Source organism: Monodelphis domestica, chromosome 4 (genome assembly GCF_027887165.1).
Source record: "Monodelphis domestica isolate mMonDom1 chromosome 4, mMonDom1.pri, whole genome shotgun sequence".
NCBI classification, from domain to species: Eukaryota; Metazoa; Chordata; class Mammalia; order Didelphimorphia; family Didelphidae; genus Monodelphis; species Monodelphis domestica.
Genome location: NC_077230.1, coordinates 258,203,926 through 258,222,610, shown reverse-complemented (window position 1 = coordinate 258,222,610; position 18,685 = coordinate 258,203,926). Strand labels below are relative to the sequence as shown.

The 18,685-nt window shown below is 34.5% G+C and overlaps 1 protein-coding gene and 1 non-coding gene across 2 annotated transcripts in view; both read left to right on the top strand.

Annotated features, from left to right (window-relative positions):
• Nucleotides 1-18,685, top strand: part of CNTN5 (contactin 5) — a 1,793,707-nt gene that overhangs the window by 549,531 nt on the left and 1,225,491 nt on the right. The gene's annotated exons all lie outside the window — the stretch shown is intronic.
• MIR12352 (microRNA mir-12352) lies at nt 12,488-12,544 on the top strand. The gene has a single exon (NR_162910.1). It is a non-coding gene; the product is annotated as a microRNA mir-12352 (primary transcript).

The window sequence follows — 18,685 nt, the reverse complement described above, 5'->3', positions numbered from 1 at the left end:
GGGTATAATTTACAGAATGTGATTTAACACTGAGTGGTCAAGCAGGATAACAATTAAGAGAGAGGATTTAAAAGGCATATTTCAAGTTCTATTGAGTTGAGCCATATTGAAGTTAATGTAATTAGGGGGAGTGGGGTAAGATCACAAATTTATAAAGAACTATCTAATTATATAAAAGAAATGAGGATGGAGTATAGTTGAAGTCCACCTGAAATTTTGTAGTTTCTGGGGTTTAAAAGAAGACTAGAGAGATTCAAGAACAATATATTTTCTGTGTTCATTGTAAACTAAACTATCTTTGACCTTTTTCAGATGTATGATAGCATTGTGGAGTGGTTCAGAGGGTCTTTGCTTTCATAGAGGGGAAAAGATTTGTTACTTTCCAATTAGGTTATATCCAAATTCCTGACCTCCAGTTAACTGTCAGTAAAGGGAAGTCTGGTTGCATCCCCAGATAACAGTTTGTAAAATGCATTATATTTCTAATTGTTAAAAACTACCCATTTCACAAGTCTTTAAAGCAAGTAAAATCTTTGAAAAGATTACAACTTTCATTTGCTTGACTAATACAGGCATACAGGAAAATAATTATAACTGAGTTCTTTCCTATACTACTTTGCATTTATTTCTTTTTTTCCAACCAATTTCCAATAAACATTAGAACGTGATTACTTTTGGATCACACTATAGAAAGGCAGAATATGTCCTCAAGAGCATTCCTCAAAACTTAAAGCCTTACGATTTTGAATTAGATTCAAATTTTGATGATTGTTCTGGCTGCAAAATGGATTTTTGATTATAGACTTCATCCTGCAATTTCAGCACAACAAAGTTCACAGTGACAGACAGATTATTTATTGGTATATATGTTTTATAGTCTTGGTTTTCTAGTAATGAGACTGTTCAGCAATGAGCATATATAAAAAAAAGAAGTTGGATTCTACTTGGTTAATACAGTTTCATACTGACATCTTCCAGTATTTAATGGCTCAGAGTGATCAAAGTCCAAAATCTCCTTCCATTTTCTAATGCATATGACAGTGTCACTGTGCATGTTTTCTATTGGCCCACATTGGAATTTACAGGTCACCAGGGAAATTTAGAAAGAAATTTTGTCTATAAAGATTAGCATGAACTATAATACTGTTATCTGCTTTGGAAGATGTTTCAGAGCTTGACCTTCAACTTCTGGCTGGAAGGTAATGGTACACTAAATAAGGTCAGAAATGTAACTAAGACTCAATTTATTTATTTTTTTCATTGTTGAGTTATTGCTTATAGAAAACCAGACAACACTTATATTTGGTTACCTTGAGGAAAAAACAAGAAACAAGGTAATCAGGAATTTGACACTGATATAATAATAAAGAAAACATTTGTAGTATTCAGTTATCTGCTAACGTAGTGAAACCCCAAAGGAACTGTTTGTATAGAGATAACTAGAGTTTTACCCCCCTTTTATTTCATGATATAATCCCTGAAATATCAGCCAGAGGCAACTTTCTTATTAAAAAATTAGTAAAATAAATTAAAAGCATCATCCTTGTTTTATCTTCAAGAGAATCACTGAAAAAAATTATACAGAAAAATATTTTAGCCATCTCTAAATATACATACCCAATTCTATATCTCTAGCCCATTGTCATTTTTTCTTGTTAGGTTATAAACATATTTATAGGTAAAATGATATATAGGTAGATAAAATAAGATAAATTAGATAGACATGAAAGAGAAAGGGAGGGAGTCAAGGATAGGGCAGTGGAAGGGAACATAGCTAGTTCTGTGTTTTGTTTTTGTTTTTTTTTCCTATTTCTCAGACTACATATAACACTAGCAGAGCAATAAAGTCCTAATAACTCTTTACATAGCAGAAATCTCTTTAAACCCATCTAGCAACTGTTCTGCCAAGGTAAGTGAACTTATCTGAAGCATTAAAATTTTCTCCATTTACTATAACTAATGATTCTATGGATGGATGGTACAGTGCTGGCTAGTGGAGAACCTTTGTTTTCTTGGTGTTGACTGTCAGGCCATAATTACCCCAGTTGGCTGAGGGTCCAATGAAAGCCTCTGAGGCTGCATTGAGGGCATAATCATCTAGAAACAGAAAGTCAGGGAGGCTCTGGAAGTGTAGGTTAGAAGAAAGTATTAGGCTGTGTACCCAACTGAGGATCTACAGAGCCATTGTGCTGACTTCACAGTTGTTTGCCTAGATTGGCCAGTCTACTCATGTTATACCAGAAAACCAAATCACTTCCATTTGAATTGTCCTGGGAATATACTGAAGATTACTTAGAAAGGTGGGGTACTAGACTCTGAGGTTCTCTCCTGGCTAAATTACCAAGAATTCCAAATCTACTTCCGTAAGTACATCCGTAAGTACAACTCTGATGGACTGGCCACAGTCAGAATACCTATGAAACCCACATTTACCTAAAAGATCATTTTGTGGGGAACCCATATAAAGTTTGTGCTTACAGTTACCAAATTATTTTGTGAAGGCATTAACATTGGAGGATATTGGAAAGCGCTTCCTCCTGGTGATCAGTAATAAGACATTAACACCTTTTGGAAATATATTAAAATATTATAAAGACAAACAAGGTTGAAAGTCATAGGAATTCTGATCAACACAATACAATGCAACACCAGTTCCATAGGACTCATGATGAAATATGCTGTTCACATCCAGATTAAGTGGTGATAGATTTAGAGTGAAGATGGAAACATTTTTATTTGACATGGTTAATATGGGAATTTGTTTTTCTTGACTCTATATTTGTAAAGATTTGTTTTTACTTTTTCTGGCTGAGAGAGGGCAAATGGGAGGGAGAGGAATATGGACTGAAAATAAAATAGAATGGATTATTTCTGGAGATCCTCTATAAATTCTGTTATACAGTTCTTAAACTCAGTGCTTTTTTAAAGAAATTAGGACAGTCTTTAGCATAATGACTTTTTTAGTTTGATTAAAACTTTGGGGAGAGAGACAGGGAGTTCTATTTTGACACATTAAATCTATTTTTTTTTCTTTTTTTTCTTTTTTTAAATATTTTATTTGATCATTTCCAAGCATTATTCATTAAAGACATAGATCATTTTCTTTTCCTCCCCCCCACCCCCCATAGCCGATGCGTAAATCCACTGGGCATTACATGTATTCTTGATTTGAACCCATTGCTATGTTGATAATATTTGCATTAGAGTGTTCATTTAGAGTCTCTCCTCTGTCATGTCCCCTCAACCACTGTATTCAGGCAGTTGCTTTTACTCGGTGTTTCCACTCCCATAGTTTATCCTTTGCTTATGAATAGTGTTTTTTTCTCCTAGATCCCTGCAAATTGTTCAGGGACATTACACCTCCACTAATGGAGAAATCCATTAGGTTCGATTATACCACAGTGTATTAGTCTCTGTGTACAATGTTCTCCTGGTTCTGCTCCTCTCGCTCTGCATCACTTCCGTGAGGTTGTTCCAGTCTCCATGGAACTCCTCCACTTTATTATTCCTTTGAGCACAATAGTATTCCATCACCAACATATACCACAATTTGCTCAGCCATTCCCCAATTGATGGGCATCCCCTCATTTTCCAGTTTTTGGCCACCACAAAGAGCGCAGCTATGAATATTTTTGTACAAGTCTTTTTGTCCATTATCTCTTTGGGGTACAGACCCAGCAGTGCTATGGCTGGATCAAAGGGTAGATATTCTTTTGTCGCCCTTTGGTCATAGTTCCAAATTGCCCTCCAGAATGGTTGGATCAGTTCACAACTCCACCAGCAATGAATTAATGTCCCTACTTTGTCACATCCCCTCCAGCATTCATTACTTTCCTTTGCTGTTATGTTAGCCAATCTGATAGGTGTGAGGTGATACCTCAGAGTTGTTTTGATTTGCATCTCTCTGATTATAAGAGATTTAGAAAACTTCTTCATGTGCTTATTAATAGTTTTGATTTCTTTATCTGAGAACTGCCTATCCATGTCCCTTCCCATTTATCAATTGAAGAATGGCTTGATTTTTTTGTACAATTGATTTAGCTCTTTATAAATATGAGTAATTAAACCTTTGTCAGAGGTTTCTATGAAGATTTTTTCCCAATTTGTTGTTTCCCTTCTGATTTTAGTTACATTGGTTTTGTTTGTACACAAGCTTTTAAGTTTGATGTAGTCAAAATTATTTATTTTACATTTTGTGATTCTTTCTATATCTTGCTTGGTTTTAAAGCCTTTCCCCTCCCAAAGGTCTGACATGTATACTATTCTGTGTTTACCCAATTTACTTATGGTTTCCTTCTTTATGTTTAAGTCACTCACCCATTTTGAATTTATCTTGGTGTAGGGTGTGAGGTGTTGATATAATCCTAGTCTCTCCCACACTGTCTTCCAATTTTCCCAGCAGGTTTTATCGAATAGTGGATTTTTGTCCCAAAAGCTGGGATCTTTGGGTTTATCGTATACTGTCTGGCTGAGGTTGCTTTCCCCCAGTCTATTCCACAGATCTTCCTTTCTTTTTCTTAGCCAGTACCAAATTGTTTTGATGACTGCTGCTTTGTAATATTGTTTAAGGTCAGGGACTGCAATACATCATATGTATTTTTTTTTCATAATTTCCTGGATATCCTTGATCATTTGTTCTTTCAAATGAACTTTGTTATGGTTTTTTCTAAATCAGTGAAGAAGTATTTTGGTAGTTCAATGGGTATGGCACTAAATAGATAAATAAGTTTGGGTAGGATGGTCATTTTTATTATATTGGCTCGTCCTATCCATGAGCAGTTAATGTTTTTCCATTTGCTCAAGTCTAGTTTTAGTTGTGTGGCGAGTGTTTTGTAGTTGTGTTCATATAGTTCCTGTGTTTGTCTCGGGAGGTAGATTCCTAGGTATTTTATTTTGTCTAAGGTGATTTTGAATGGGATTTCTCTTTCTAGTTCTTGCTGCTGAGCTGTGTTGGAGATATATAGAAAAGATGATGATTTATGTGGGTTTATTTTGTATCCTGCAACTTTGCTAAAGTTGTTGATTATTTCAATTAGCCTTTTGGTTGAATCTTTAGGATTCTTTAAGTAGAGCATCATGTCATCTTCAAAGAGTGATAACTTGGTCTCCTCCTTGCCTATTGTGATGCCTTCAATTTCTTTTTCTTCTCTAATTGCTTCTGCTAGTGTTTCTAGTACAATGTCAAATAGTAGAGGTGATAATGGGCATCCTTGTTTCACTCCTGATCTTATTGGGAATGCATCTAGTTTATCCCCATTGTAGATGATATTAGCTGATGGTTTTAGATATATACTGTTTATAATTTTTAGGAATGACCCTTCTATTCCGATGCTTTCTAGTGTTTTTAATAGGAATGGGTGTTGTATTTTATCAAATGCTTTTTCTGCATCTATTGAGATAATTATGTGGTTCTTGCTGGTTTGCTTGTTGATGTGGTCAATTATGTGGATGGTTTTCCTAATGTTGAACCAGCCCTGCATCCCTGGTATAAATCCTACTTGATCATGGTGAATGATCCTTCTGATCACTTGCTGGAGTCTTTTTGGTAGTATCCTATTTAAGATTTTTGCATCTATATTCATTAGGGAGATTGGTCTATAGTTTTCTTTCTCTGTTTTTGACCGGCCTGGTTTTGGAATCAGTACCATGTTTGTGTCATAAAAGGAGTTTGGTAGAACTCCCTCTTTGCTTATTATGTCAAATAGTTTGTATAGTATTGGGGTTAACTGATCTCTGAATGTTTGATAGAATTCACTGGTGAATCCATCAGGACCTGGGGATTTTTTCTTAGGAAGTGCTTTGATGGCTTGTTGGATTTTATTTTCTGATATGGGATTATTTAAGAATTCTATTTCCTCTTCTGTTAGTCTAGGCAGTTTGTATTTTTGTATATATTCATCCATATCTCCTAAACTGGTGTATTTATTGCCATATAATTGGGCAAAGTAATTTCCTCTTCATCGGAGCTGCTGTCCCCCTTTTCATCTTTAATGCTGTTAATTTGCTTTTCTTCCTTCCTTTTTTAAATTAGATTGACCAGTACTTTGTCTATTTTGTTTGTTTTTTCAAAGTACCAGCTTCTTGTCTTATTTATTAAATCAATAGTTCTATCACTTTCCATTTTATTAATTTCTCCCTTAATTTTTAGGATTTCTAGTTTGGATTTCTGCTGGGGGGTTTTAATTTAATCGCTTTTGAGTTTTTTCATTTGCATTTCCAATTGATTGATCTCTGCTCTCCCTAGTTTGTTAATATAAGCATTCAGGGATATGAATTTACCTCTGATTACTGCTTTGGCTGCATCCCAAAAGGTTTGAAAGGATGTCTCACCATTGTCATTTTCCTCAACGACATTATTAATTTTTTCTATGATTTCTTCTTTAACTAAACGGTTTTGGAGTATCATACTGTTTAATTTCCAATTGGTTTTAGATTTGGTTTTCCATGTACCATTACTGATCATTATTTTTATTGCCTTGTGATCTGAGAAGGCTGCATTCATTATTTCTGCTTTTCTGCATTTGTGTGCTATGTTTCTGTGACCTAATGTATGGTCAATTTTTGTGAATGTGCCATGTGGTGCTGAGAAGAAGGTGTATTTCTTTTTATCCCTATTTATTTTTCTCCATGTCTATTAATTCTAATTTTTCTAAGATTTCATTCACTTCTTTTACCTCTTTCTTATTTATTTTTTGATTTGATTTATCTAAATTTGATAATGGTTGGTTTAAGTCTCCCACTAATATGGTTTTACTGTCTATTTCTTCCTTCAATTCTCCTAGTTTCTCCATTAGAAATTTGGGTGCTATATTATTTGGTGCATACATGTTGATTAATGATATTTCCTCATTGTCTAAAGTCCCTTTTAACAAAATATAATTACCTTCCCTATCCCTTTTGATCAGGTCTATTTTTGCTTTGGCTTTATCAGATATCATGATTACCACTCCTGCCTTCTTTCTGTCAGTTGAGGCCCAGAAGGTCTTACTCCATCCTTTAATTCTGACCTTGTGGGTGTCAACCCGCCTCATGTGTGTTTCTTGAAGACAACATATGGTAGGGTTTTGGATTCTAATCCATTCTGCTATTCGTCTACGTTTTATGGGTGAGTTCATCCCATTCACTTTCAAAGGTATGATTGTCATTTGTGGACTCCCTGGCATTTTGATAGCCTTCCCTAATTCTAAGCTTTTCTTCTTCGGCTCTACCTTTTAGTTCAGTGATTTACTTTGAATCAGTCCCCCTTGTCCCCTCCCTTGATGTTTCCCTTTTTAGTCCCTCCCTTTTTGTTCCCTCCCCTTCCCCCCTCTCTTTCCCTCCATTTTTGTTCTCCCTCTCCCCCTCCCCCCTTGGTTTTCCCTTCTCCCTACCCTTGTTGGGGTAAGATAGACTTCAAGATCCCAATGGATCTGGATGTTTTTCCCTCTCAGAGTTGATTTCCCTGAGATTAAGGTTTAAGTAAAAAACCCTCTCTTCCTCTCCTTCTTATAGGTGTTTTCTTCCCCTCCCCTTCCCATGTGAATCTTCTGTGAGAAAGATTATTCTATTTGTTCTTTCTTTACCACCTATTTATACATTACATTTTCCCCACTTATTAGTATACATAGATTGATATAAATGTAGTCCTTATAGAAGAGAGTTTGAGTAAAAGAAGAAGATAACATTTTTCCCCTTTCCTTAATATTTACCTTTTCAGGTATTCCTTGCTCTTTGTGTTTTGGTATCAAACTTTCCACAGAGCTCTGGTCTTTTCTTTGCAAAAAGTTGGAAGTCTTCTATTTTGTTGAATTCCCATACTTTCCCTTGGATGTATATAGTCAGTTTTGCTGGGTAGTTGATTCTTGGTTGAAGTCCCAGCTCTCTTGCCTTTCTGAAGATCATGTTCCATGCTTATGATCATTCAGAGTAGAACTTGCAAGGTTTTGTGTGACCCTGATTGGCATTCCTTTATATATAAATTGTCTTTTTCTGGCTTCCTGTAGGATTTTTTCTTTTGTTTGATAGCTTTGGAATTTGGCAATTACATTCCTGGGAGTTGTCTTTTGGGGGTTTAGTGTAGAAGGTGTTCTGTGAGCTCTGTCAGTGGCTGTATTGCCCCCTTGTTCTAGAATCTCTGGGCAATTTTCTTTGATTATATCTTGTATCACGATGTCGAGTTTGGTGTTTATTTCTGGCTTTTCTGGAAGTCCAATTATTCTTAAATTATCTCTTCTCCCTCCATTTTCCAGATCTGTCACCTAGTCGGTGAGATATTTTATGTTCTCTTCTAATTTCTTGGTATTTTGGCTTTGCTTTATTAATTCTTGCTCTTTTACACGATCATTGTCTTCCAGCTGCCTGATTCTGGCCTTTAAAGCCTGGTTTTCCTTTTCAGTTTGGTCAAACTGGTTTTGTAGTTGCATGAATTTCTTTTGCATTATTTCCCACTTTTCCTCCCAGTAGGCTTCCATCTTTTTGTTCATTTCTGATTCAAATTCTTCATGGGTTTGTGGAGAGTTTCCATTTCCTTTGGAAGGTTTCGGGACATTTTCTTTTGTATCGTCTTCTATCTCCTCTGTATTTTGTATTTTGGCTCCATAGAATGTGTCCAAAGTCACCCCTTTCTTCTTATTTTTCTTGGGATTTGGGGGCTTCTGTGCTTCTGTGGAGTTTGCCATCTCTGAATGGGGAGGATTAGCTTTTCTTATCTCTGTCTGGTGTTCAGAGGGTTTAGTCCTGGGCAGATTGTCAGTTCTATGAGCTTTCCCAGGGTTAAACTGAGTATGCCTTCAGGCAATGACTTTCTCTGGAACTGGAATGGAAGGGTCGGACCAGGGGGCCACACTCTCCCCTGGTTCTCTCTGTTTCCCTGCTGCTAAGGTGCCCCCTCGACTGGGTCGGGCTGCTTCCCGGAAGTTGCCTTCAGAGTAGCTGGTCGTGAGGCTGTTTTGTCGGCCCTGAGGGTTGCTGTTGTTTCAGAGGACCCTGCTCTCTGTGGGGGAGGGGGCCACGGCTTCCCAGAGCTCCAAGGGCAGTGACCTTCACTGAGACTCTGATAGAAGGATCCAGCCCGTGAGGCTGTCTTGCCTGCTCTGAGGGTTGCTGTTGTTTCAGATGACCCTGCTCTCTGCGGGGGAAGGGCTGTGGCTTCCTGGAGCCTTGGACTCTGCACTCCTACCCCTTAGGTCCAAGTGATCTCGGGTTCTGGCTTTTGAGGGGGGCCGTACCTTTTGATCCAGGTCCAGATCCAGGAGGAGGATTCCCAGGATGTATGCTGTTGATCGTTTTGAATTTCGGCGCCTTAGGAGCTTATAGTTTGAGATTGGTCGGGAAGGGTTTTCCGGAGATCTGAACTTTAGCTTTCTCTAAGCCATCATCTTGACCGGAAGTCACATTAAATCTATTTTAAGACATGCAAGGAACATAAAAAATATGGAGATACTTAGGGACAGTGACAGAAAGAAAAACAACAAAAAAACAACAAACAACCTAACCCAGGGGACAGATTGGGCAGGGGAGGTGTAGCAATGCAGATCAATGCAGATTTGGGAGTCATCTGCATAGAGGTAATCATTGAAAGCCACAGGAGGCTGAAACATAAATGAGTTTGTGAGTTTGAAAAGGAACTACTCAGTTATGGGATCTAAATGATTGCCACAATAATAAAAGTATGAATGCCTGTGGGCATTTGTTAGCCTTTTCCTTCTCAGCTGCTATACCAGGGAGAACATCCCCCCCCCTCATGGCTACAGTGATGTTGAAACTCAAACAGACATCACAGATTCAGGGAGAGGCTGGAGATCAGGAACAGTGCACCCCCACTTGTCTAATTGGCTCAGCAGCTTCCAAAGAGGTGAGAGGCAGTTCTGACTCATCATGTTTCTATTTTTGTGGATTTGTTTTGTGGGAATGGAAATGTGTGTTTTGTAAACCAAGCTACATCTCTTACCTAATAAGCTCTTTCTTGTAAAATGATATTTGTCAGTGGGATGATTTATCATCAAAACAACAGCATTTTTGTATGCCCACCTTTTTTTAAGGTAAAAGAGAGTTCTTTCATTCCAATTGTTTGTATTTTAAATGTAGATTTTTGCTTCTGAGGTAGGGCTATATGAATGACAGATCCTTTGGGCTGACTGATGTTTCAGCTGTATCTAGACATCCAACATCAAAGCAAAGAAATATGTCTATTGTGAGTTATAAGTAAATGGACCAGATATTAGGTGTCAGATTGTTTTCAGATTTCATTTTCAGCCTGAGTGCTTGCTGCTTTTTCTGCTCCTGCTTGTTATTTATAGCTTTGCTTAGGAATACATGTAACAAGCTACAATTTGCACACATATCATACTCCATCCCCCAATCGAAACAACTATCTAAAGTATAATCAACACAAAATATGACTGAAGTGCATATTACTCAAATTTTTTCCTTTAGGTACCACTATAAAATGATATTTTTTTCTCTTACTACAATTTTTAGAATATGAAGAAGTATAAATAATTAAGAATGTTTCTGAAGTGAAGAAGTTGAAGGTTGTACTTTCAGTTCTATAATATTTGTTTGGGGAAAGGGGGAGCATAACATATATATATATATATATATATATACATAGTATATAAATAGCTTATAGAAATTACATTTTAACTGTTAATGTACAAAATGTTGGAATATCATTTTGTATACTTGATATTAAATCATTCTATAAGTTGATGTTAATTCAATTCACATGCTTACAAATTCTCAAAAATATTAAATCTAAAGGAATAACTCATTTCTTATCTCATTTGCTCACAAATTTCTAATATGATATTTTGTTACCAATGTCAAAACACTCTAATGTCCTTAGTTGATCATTTTTTTAATTATCATAAATATTACCATTATCATCAAGAACATATATTAACTATCTATTTTGTTTGGGACTACAACACTTTCTACTTATCATCTAGAACCATAAAAGTCCACTATAACCCCTATAGATAGACTGATATAAGTCTAAATATAAATGGTGTTTCATCTTTGGTAACTGACCAATGTAAGATCTTCCTTAATATTCCTAAAATGTCAGAGAGATACATTAAACAAATTATATTTGTAAAGGAACGACTTTCGTCCAAGCATGAGAGGTAATATAAGCCACCAACAAATTGCTATCCAGGTCTGGTTTGGAGCAAAATACATTCAATAAAGAAAGCAAGAACCTTAAATGATAGAGATAAGCTTCCTTAGAAATATGGACCAATGTCGGCTACAGGAAGCATGGGGGGAAGTGAGGGAGAGAAAAGAATATGGTTCTTGTAACTAAGGAATAATGTTCTAAATTGACTAAATTTAAAAAAAGAAAGATGGACCAATGAAGAACTTTCCCATTGCGTAATAGTCAGTTGATATGAGAATTGCCAGGACAGGAAACTAAGTTTTGATTTCTTTGCTGTTTTATAGGCAGTTTTGTAGAAATCATGTATTGGTCTTAACTTATAATTCTGTAAATATATAGATTTTTTTAGAGACTAGAAAAAGAGTTCCATTGAACATAACTAATTTGAAGCCACATTCAGATCCAAGTTTCTATTAGTGGTTATAGTAAATACTTTGCAGAGACAATTAAAAAACACATTTTATTCTCTGGTATAAAAATCATATCTATTCTTTTTTACCTCAATTTTATTCCAGTAGGGTAATTTGAAATGAAAACAAATAATAACAAACAAGTAGGTGGGGATAAGACCAGGCTGGGAAGACCACAGACCACTTTAGTAGCAATTTAAGAAAGGAAAAGGGTGGAGGATGCTGTAGGTGAATTGGTTGTAAAATGTAAAAGGTAAAGGAATAGGTTTGGAATGTAGCAGGTGGTTTAGATTATGAGAAAAAGGAAAAAAAATTGGCACATGACACATATAAGGAAAAAAATAAAAACATGGGCAGAAACAGAAATTTGAAACCCACAGCTATTTTGCAAAGATTGGGGAATATAAAAAATTAGAGGTAAAGAGAAGGTAAAATGAATGGAAGGAACTTATATCGAAGCAAAAAAAAAGACATATGTTTAAAATGAATACAGCAGCTCTTTTTGTGATGACAAAGGATTGGAAATTGGTTGAATGCCCATCAATTGGAGAATGACTTCAACATGTTGTGATATATGATTGTGATGAAATGTTTAGTCATTTTTCAGTTGTGTCTGATTCTTCATGATCCCATTTGAGGTTTTCTTGGCAAATACATTGAAGTTGTTTGCCTATTCCTTCTCCAGCTCATTTTACAGATGAGGAAATTAAGGCAAACAAAGTTGTGACTTGCCTAGAGTCACACAATTAGTATCTGAAGTTGGATTTGAACCCAGATCTCCTGACTCCAGGCCAAGCACTCTATCCACTGTGCCACCTAGCTGCCATTGTGATGGAATACTATTGTGCTATAAGAACTGATGAGCAGAATGCTTTCAGAAAAACTTGGGAAGACAAACATGAACTGATGCAAAGTGAAGTGAACAGAACCAGGAGAACATTGTACACCGTAACAGCAATATTGTACAATGACCAGTATTGCTGTTATGGTGTGCAATGTTCTCCTGGATTAACTGTGAATGACTTAGCTATTCTCAGCAATACAAAGATCCAAGATAATTCTGAAGGAGTTATGATGAAAAGTGCTATCCATCTCCAGAAAAAAATGATGGCATATGAATGCAGTTTGAAGCATACTGTTTTTAAATTTTTTCTTATTTTTGCCTGTTTCTTCCCACATACCTAATATGGAAATATGTTTTGTATGAGTGCACGTGTATAAACTTTATCAACTGTATTGCCTTCTCAGTGAAGGGAGGGAGGGAAAAAGAGGACTTGGAACTCAAAATTGTAAAAAACAACAAATATTTAAAACTGTTTTTACATGTATTGGAAAAAATAAAATATTAAAATACACTTGAAATTATGTCCAAACAGTTTGAAGGGATGAATGTAACTGAAACATGATATTTTGGGAAGTGTATTATGTGTTTTGGAGTATGTGATATTGTTGATGGGATTTTAACAAGTAAGATAAAAGTGGCCAAATGTACCATGCCATAAATATGAAAAAGTGAATGTAGAGAGGAAACCTGTGAGTTGACCACTAAAGCTGAAATGAAAGTCATGGGAGGGTTCTTTATTCCCTGACAAAGGTAACCATAGTCACAAAGAGACAATGTGAATGATTGAGAATAATTCATGCATATTAATCTTATTTCATTTTTATAGGTTTTCTAGAATGATAAAATCATAGGAATTGTATAGTATACATAAACTTTTGAAAAGCATTTGAAAATATCTTTCTTGTTATTCTTAGGGAAAAGATTAAAAGATGTAGGCTAGGTGATAGTTAATTTACAAGGATTAAAAATGGTCAAATAGAAACCAAAGAGTAGTTTTAATCAGATGAATATCATCTTGAATAGAGGACTTCAGTAGTACCCAAGGAATCTTTACAAAATGATTGATAAAATTTGATTGATAAAATATGACAGAAAATTGAGAAGGGTTATTTACACTATTTCAAAGTCAGCATTCAAAGTGACTTTGATAAGCTAAAATATTGGATTGAATCTAATAGGATGAAATTTAATATAGATACATGTAAAGTCTCAGCCATTTAAAAATCAAATTCACAAATATAACATTGGGGAATCATGTCTAGATAGTAGTTCATATAAAAATATGGGAGGTTAAATATACTTCAACCTCAATATGAATTAAAGGTATAATATGAAAGGCAAAAACAAAACACCTAATGTAAAGTTTCATAAAGAGAATCATAGCATCCATGATTAGGGAACTGTTGATTCTGTTATACTCTGCCCTCATCATGCTATAGTGTAGTATTTATTCAATTCTGGTTTCTACTTTTTGGAAGGATATAGGTACTCTGAAAATGTGATGAAATTGGTAAATGCCATGAACACATATCAGCGATGATTAGCTGAAGGATTCAACAATGTTTAGTCTATAGAATCAAAGTGTGGGAAATAATTTTCTTCCACTATTTGAAGGACTTTCACATGGAAGACATGGAAGAGGGATTAAATTGCTTTCTTTGGCTGCAGATGACCAAAGTAAAAGCAATGGGTTAAAGTTGGAAAGGAGTAACTTTGACTTATAAGAAAGAAAAGGAAAAAAATAATTACAATTAAAATTACCTAAAATTATCCTGGGCTGCTTACAAGGAAATGGATGCCTGCTTTGTAGGGATCATCAAACAAGTGGGTAATGAACACATCTGATCAATGTTTACATATTGTTTGAATAGTTTATCTTTGAAGTCCCAGCTACCTAACAGACTCAATCTGAAAAATAATAGTAATAAACCAACATGTAAAAGTCAGAAATGTAGTGATCTAAAAACATTACATCAAAGCAGGTGTATCAATATATTTACATCATATATATGTGAAAGTTGGTTACATTAGAGGGGATTAAAAGATGGATGGGGAGAGAGACAGTGGACAGAAGTTATAGTTGCTATTTAATGTTTTTATAGTTACAAAACACTTTATAAACATTGCATTATCCTGACAATAATTCTGTGAGAAAAGGAATATAGATTTTTATAACCATTTTATGATAAGGAAGTGATTCACCCATAATGAAATAGCTGCTATGTAATATATATTCAAGATTTAAAACTAAGTTTCTTCTGATTCCAAGTTTACCATTAATTCTATTAACCCATACTTATTGAAGATGAAAGAAAGTAGAGTTGTATAGCAAGGCATTGGAAGAGGAAAGGAGGGATGGAAACAAAAATAAATTAGAAAAGAGAAATATTCATTTTGTACCTTGAGACCCATGGAGAAAAAAAGGAATGATGAAGAATGGAGAAATTTTCCCTTGTAAAATGTAAACGTTGAGGTAATACACACTGGGCAGCTAGCCTAGGAAAGTAAGGGACATGCAACTCTTTTGACTTTAATTTTTCACACAATCATTTTTTCTTTCTTGTTCATCTTTTTCTTTGGGAAATTCTTTTTTGCTATTTCCATGACAAAATTCATAGTTCTTTAGATATTATATCAACCAAATCTTATTCCTTAAATCTATTCATCATTTCTGCTTCATATTCTTAAGGGATGCTATTTAGGTCATACCTGTAGGGTCTGATGGTTTTCCCTACCATCTACAATTTAACTCTAAATTTTGCACTAAGAAACTTTTGGTCTGAGCCACCTTCTTCCAGGTCTTGGTTTTTTAATTAATTATATAGTTTTCCCAACTTTGGCTCCAGAGTATATGATCAATTTGATTTTAATATCGACCATCTGGTGATGTATACCTGTAGTCACCTATTTTTTGAAAAAAAAAAATTGTTGGTTATCACCAGTGAGTTATCTTGAGAAAAGTCTATTAGTCTCTTTTTGCTTTTGTACTCCAAGGTCAAAGTTTCCTGTTATTTCAATTATCTTTTGATTTCCTATTTAAGCATTTCTATCTCCTATGATGAATGTGACATCTTTTATTTTATGTAATTTCTGGATGTTGTGGATCTTCATGGAACTAAGCAATTTTGGCCTCTTCAGTATGATTGGTTATAGTATATATTTGTATCAATGTAATGTTGAACAGCTTACTTTGGATTCAAACAGATATCATACTGTCATTTTTGAGAACATACACCAGTACCACTCCTCTCACCCTTTTGTTGACTATTAGGGGTACTCTATTTCCTTTAAGTGATTCTTGCCCACAGCATTGTATGTAATGATCATCTGAATTAGAGTCACCAATTGCCACTGATTAAAGTTTATTGGCACCCAAGATGCAAAGGTTTAATCATTCCATCTCCTGTTTGACCACATTTAGCTTTCCTTGATTCATAGTTTTTATTCCTTGGCACATATCTGAAATATCCACTAAAGATCCACTTAGTTTTGTCATTGTGCTGTGGAAAAGACCATGATTCCTTGCAAGCTTTGTCAATGAGAACATGTTATGGCTGATTCCATCAATCTGGAAAGAAATTCCAGTTTAAGTCCAGGACCAGATTTAACATCTGTCATATGCAAAATTGACTACAAGGTCATGAAATTTTTAATCACAGCAATTCTCCAAGGTCGGAGGGATTATAAATTTCAATGTTGAATCCACTACTGGAATAATATATCCTAAATACTATATTTGAATATTTGAGTAATATTTATAATTTCTCTCTTTTGTGTGCTTTAAAAATCATTAAATCAAATATTTCATAATTTTATCTGTTGAAAACTAAGACTTTCTTAAAAACAAGAAAAAGTATTGTCTTGATCAAATCATTTAACTTTTCTCTTAGCCTCTCAAAGGGTTTTGGTTTGAATGAGAGTATATGTGGTCATTTTAGAATTCGCAATAAAGTGATATATTAAAGAGCAAACCATGGATTCTAAAATATACAATATGTATAAAATGATAGAAAGACAGAGCATAGAAAAGTAGGAATTCTTTACTTAATTAGTAATATTAATTATTACTATTAATACTTATAAAACACAAGGTGGTATAGCGTGGTAGTAAGAGTGTTGAACTTGGAGTCAGGTAAAAACTGGGTTCAAATTCTTCCATCAATATAACTAACTTTGAGAATTTGCCCATTATCTTTTCTTTCTGAACCTTTAATAATATTTACAGTGTCTACTTCAAAGAGTTGTGAGATTCACATGAAATGATAGATAGCAATCACTTTTGAAAGCTTGAAGTATTATGTAAAGATCAGTTATTATTAAAGTCACATTAATATTATTATTATTACTTTTGAAACCCTTACCTTCTGTCTTGGAACCAATACTGTGTATTGGTTCCAAGGCAGAAGAGTGGTAAGGGCTAGGCAATGGGGGTCAAGTGATTTGCCCGAGGTCACACAGCTTGGAAGTATCTGAGGTCAGATTTGAACCTAGGACCTCCCATCTCTAGGCTTGACTCTCAATCCACTGAGCTACCTAGCTACCCCCGTCACATAAATATTAAACAAAATTCCACTATTAAAATTTATGACAGTAGTAATAATTTCCAAAATCATATAACTAACTACAAAGACTGTTTAAATTTTTACTTATTATATGTTTTATAAAAACAGTTTCTTTTTTGGGCTTGGTTCTAGATCTCTCTGAGGTCCTTTCAATATTGTCTAAGACAGGAGAATTGAATCCAAATGTATCCTTCCTTGATCATACCATTTTGGAAGAATATTGTCCTTTTCTGGGTGTTACATTTTAAGAAGGACATCAATAAGCTGAAAAACATACTGATTATTATTTTTTCTTGAAATAATTGGCCTTTTGACACAAAATTCTTGCCTCTTGATGTTCAGATTTATTCAGTATCTCCCTTCTATAAACAAATACTAACTGGAAATTATGAGGCTATTCAATTCACAACACTCATAGAGAAAATTCAGCACATCATAGTGTTCATGTGGAAGTGTTATTCTTCATAAACAGAATACCTTCCAATATCCCCTTCTTTGGTCTTCAGTGGCAACTTAGAATGATAAAATACACATGTGGAAACTGGTCATCATTGGAGAGAAAATTCAAGTATTCTGACCTTGAAAAAAAATTAGAAACAGAAGCAGAAGTGGAAAAGGAAGAGGAATGAAATTTTCAAGTAGGAATGTAATATTTCTTCACTCTAAAATCCTGTTTGTCATACCATGTTTATATTTTTGTTTTCTTGAAGTTCTTTAGAATATTTCTTCTGTATCCTTTTACTTTTTTTCTATTAGAGATAAACTAGAGAGAGAAGAAAACTAAATGTCCAATTGAGTTGCTACCTACTAAAACAATATATAGTAATAATTATCCTTATCCTTTATTCTCTTTAACATAAGGAAGATAATAGTAATAATAACATTTCTATCATGCTTTCATATTTACATAAAATATTTTCCATCACAATTCTGAAATATAAGTAGTATAACTTTTTTTGTCCATATGACAAATGAGAAAACTGAGGCTGGAGGCAACACAGAAAATATTAGCTAAATTAACTAGATCTTTAGTTAGATTTTAACTTTAACTAGATCTTGAAGTATTAGCTACTTTACATAGATCTTTAATTCTGAATGTTCTTACTATATCTAGCACACCATCTCTCCAAAAATTATTATTTATTCTCCTACAGAATTTATGTATTTTCACTTATTGACTAGCATATTTACTAATTGTATTTTGAAGGTTTGATACTTCCTTGAATTTTGTGGTGAAAGGAAACCAAATCCTTAAAGTAGGTTTTAGATTTATATTCTTGATATTTTGGGGTTTTCAGACATACATATCACTATATAATAATCTAAGGAATAAAGAAGGTAAGGTTAAGGGGCAAGAGAACATGAGAAAGTGTCAAGTGGATAGACAAAAGTTGTAAGGTCTTAAAATAATGCAATAAGTCCTTTACTGGCATTGATGTGATATTTGGTATTATTTTTCAAGGGCACCAAAGTTAATAATATAACATTTCATACATAACAGAAGTTATATATCCATACATTCAGTATTCGTTATTGAAGCAACTACTATGTGCCGAGCATACTCAGAATCATGCACTAATATTCATAAAAAACCTTTATTATATGGAAAAAAGGAGAATGTGCAAATGAGAAACACTTCTTTGCATTGGCCCAGCCTTTATTTGCTGATTTTTATTCCCAGCTTAAAATGGAAGATGTGGTGACTTTTCATAATTTAATATTTAAAGCCCCT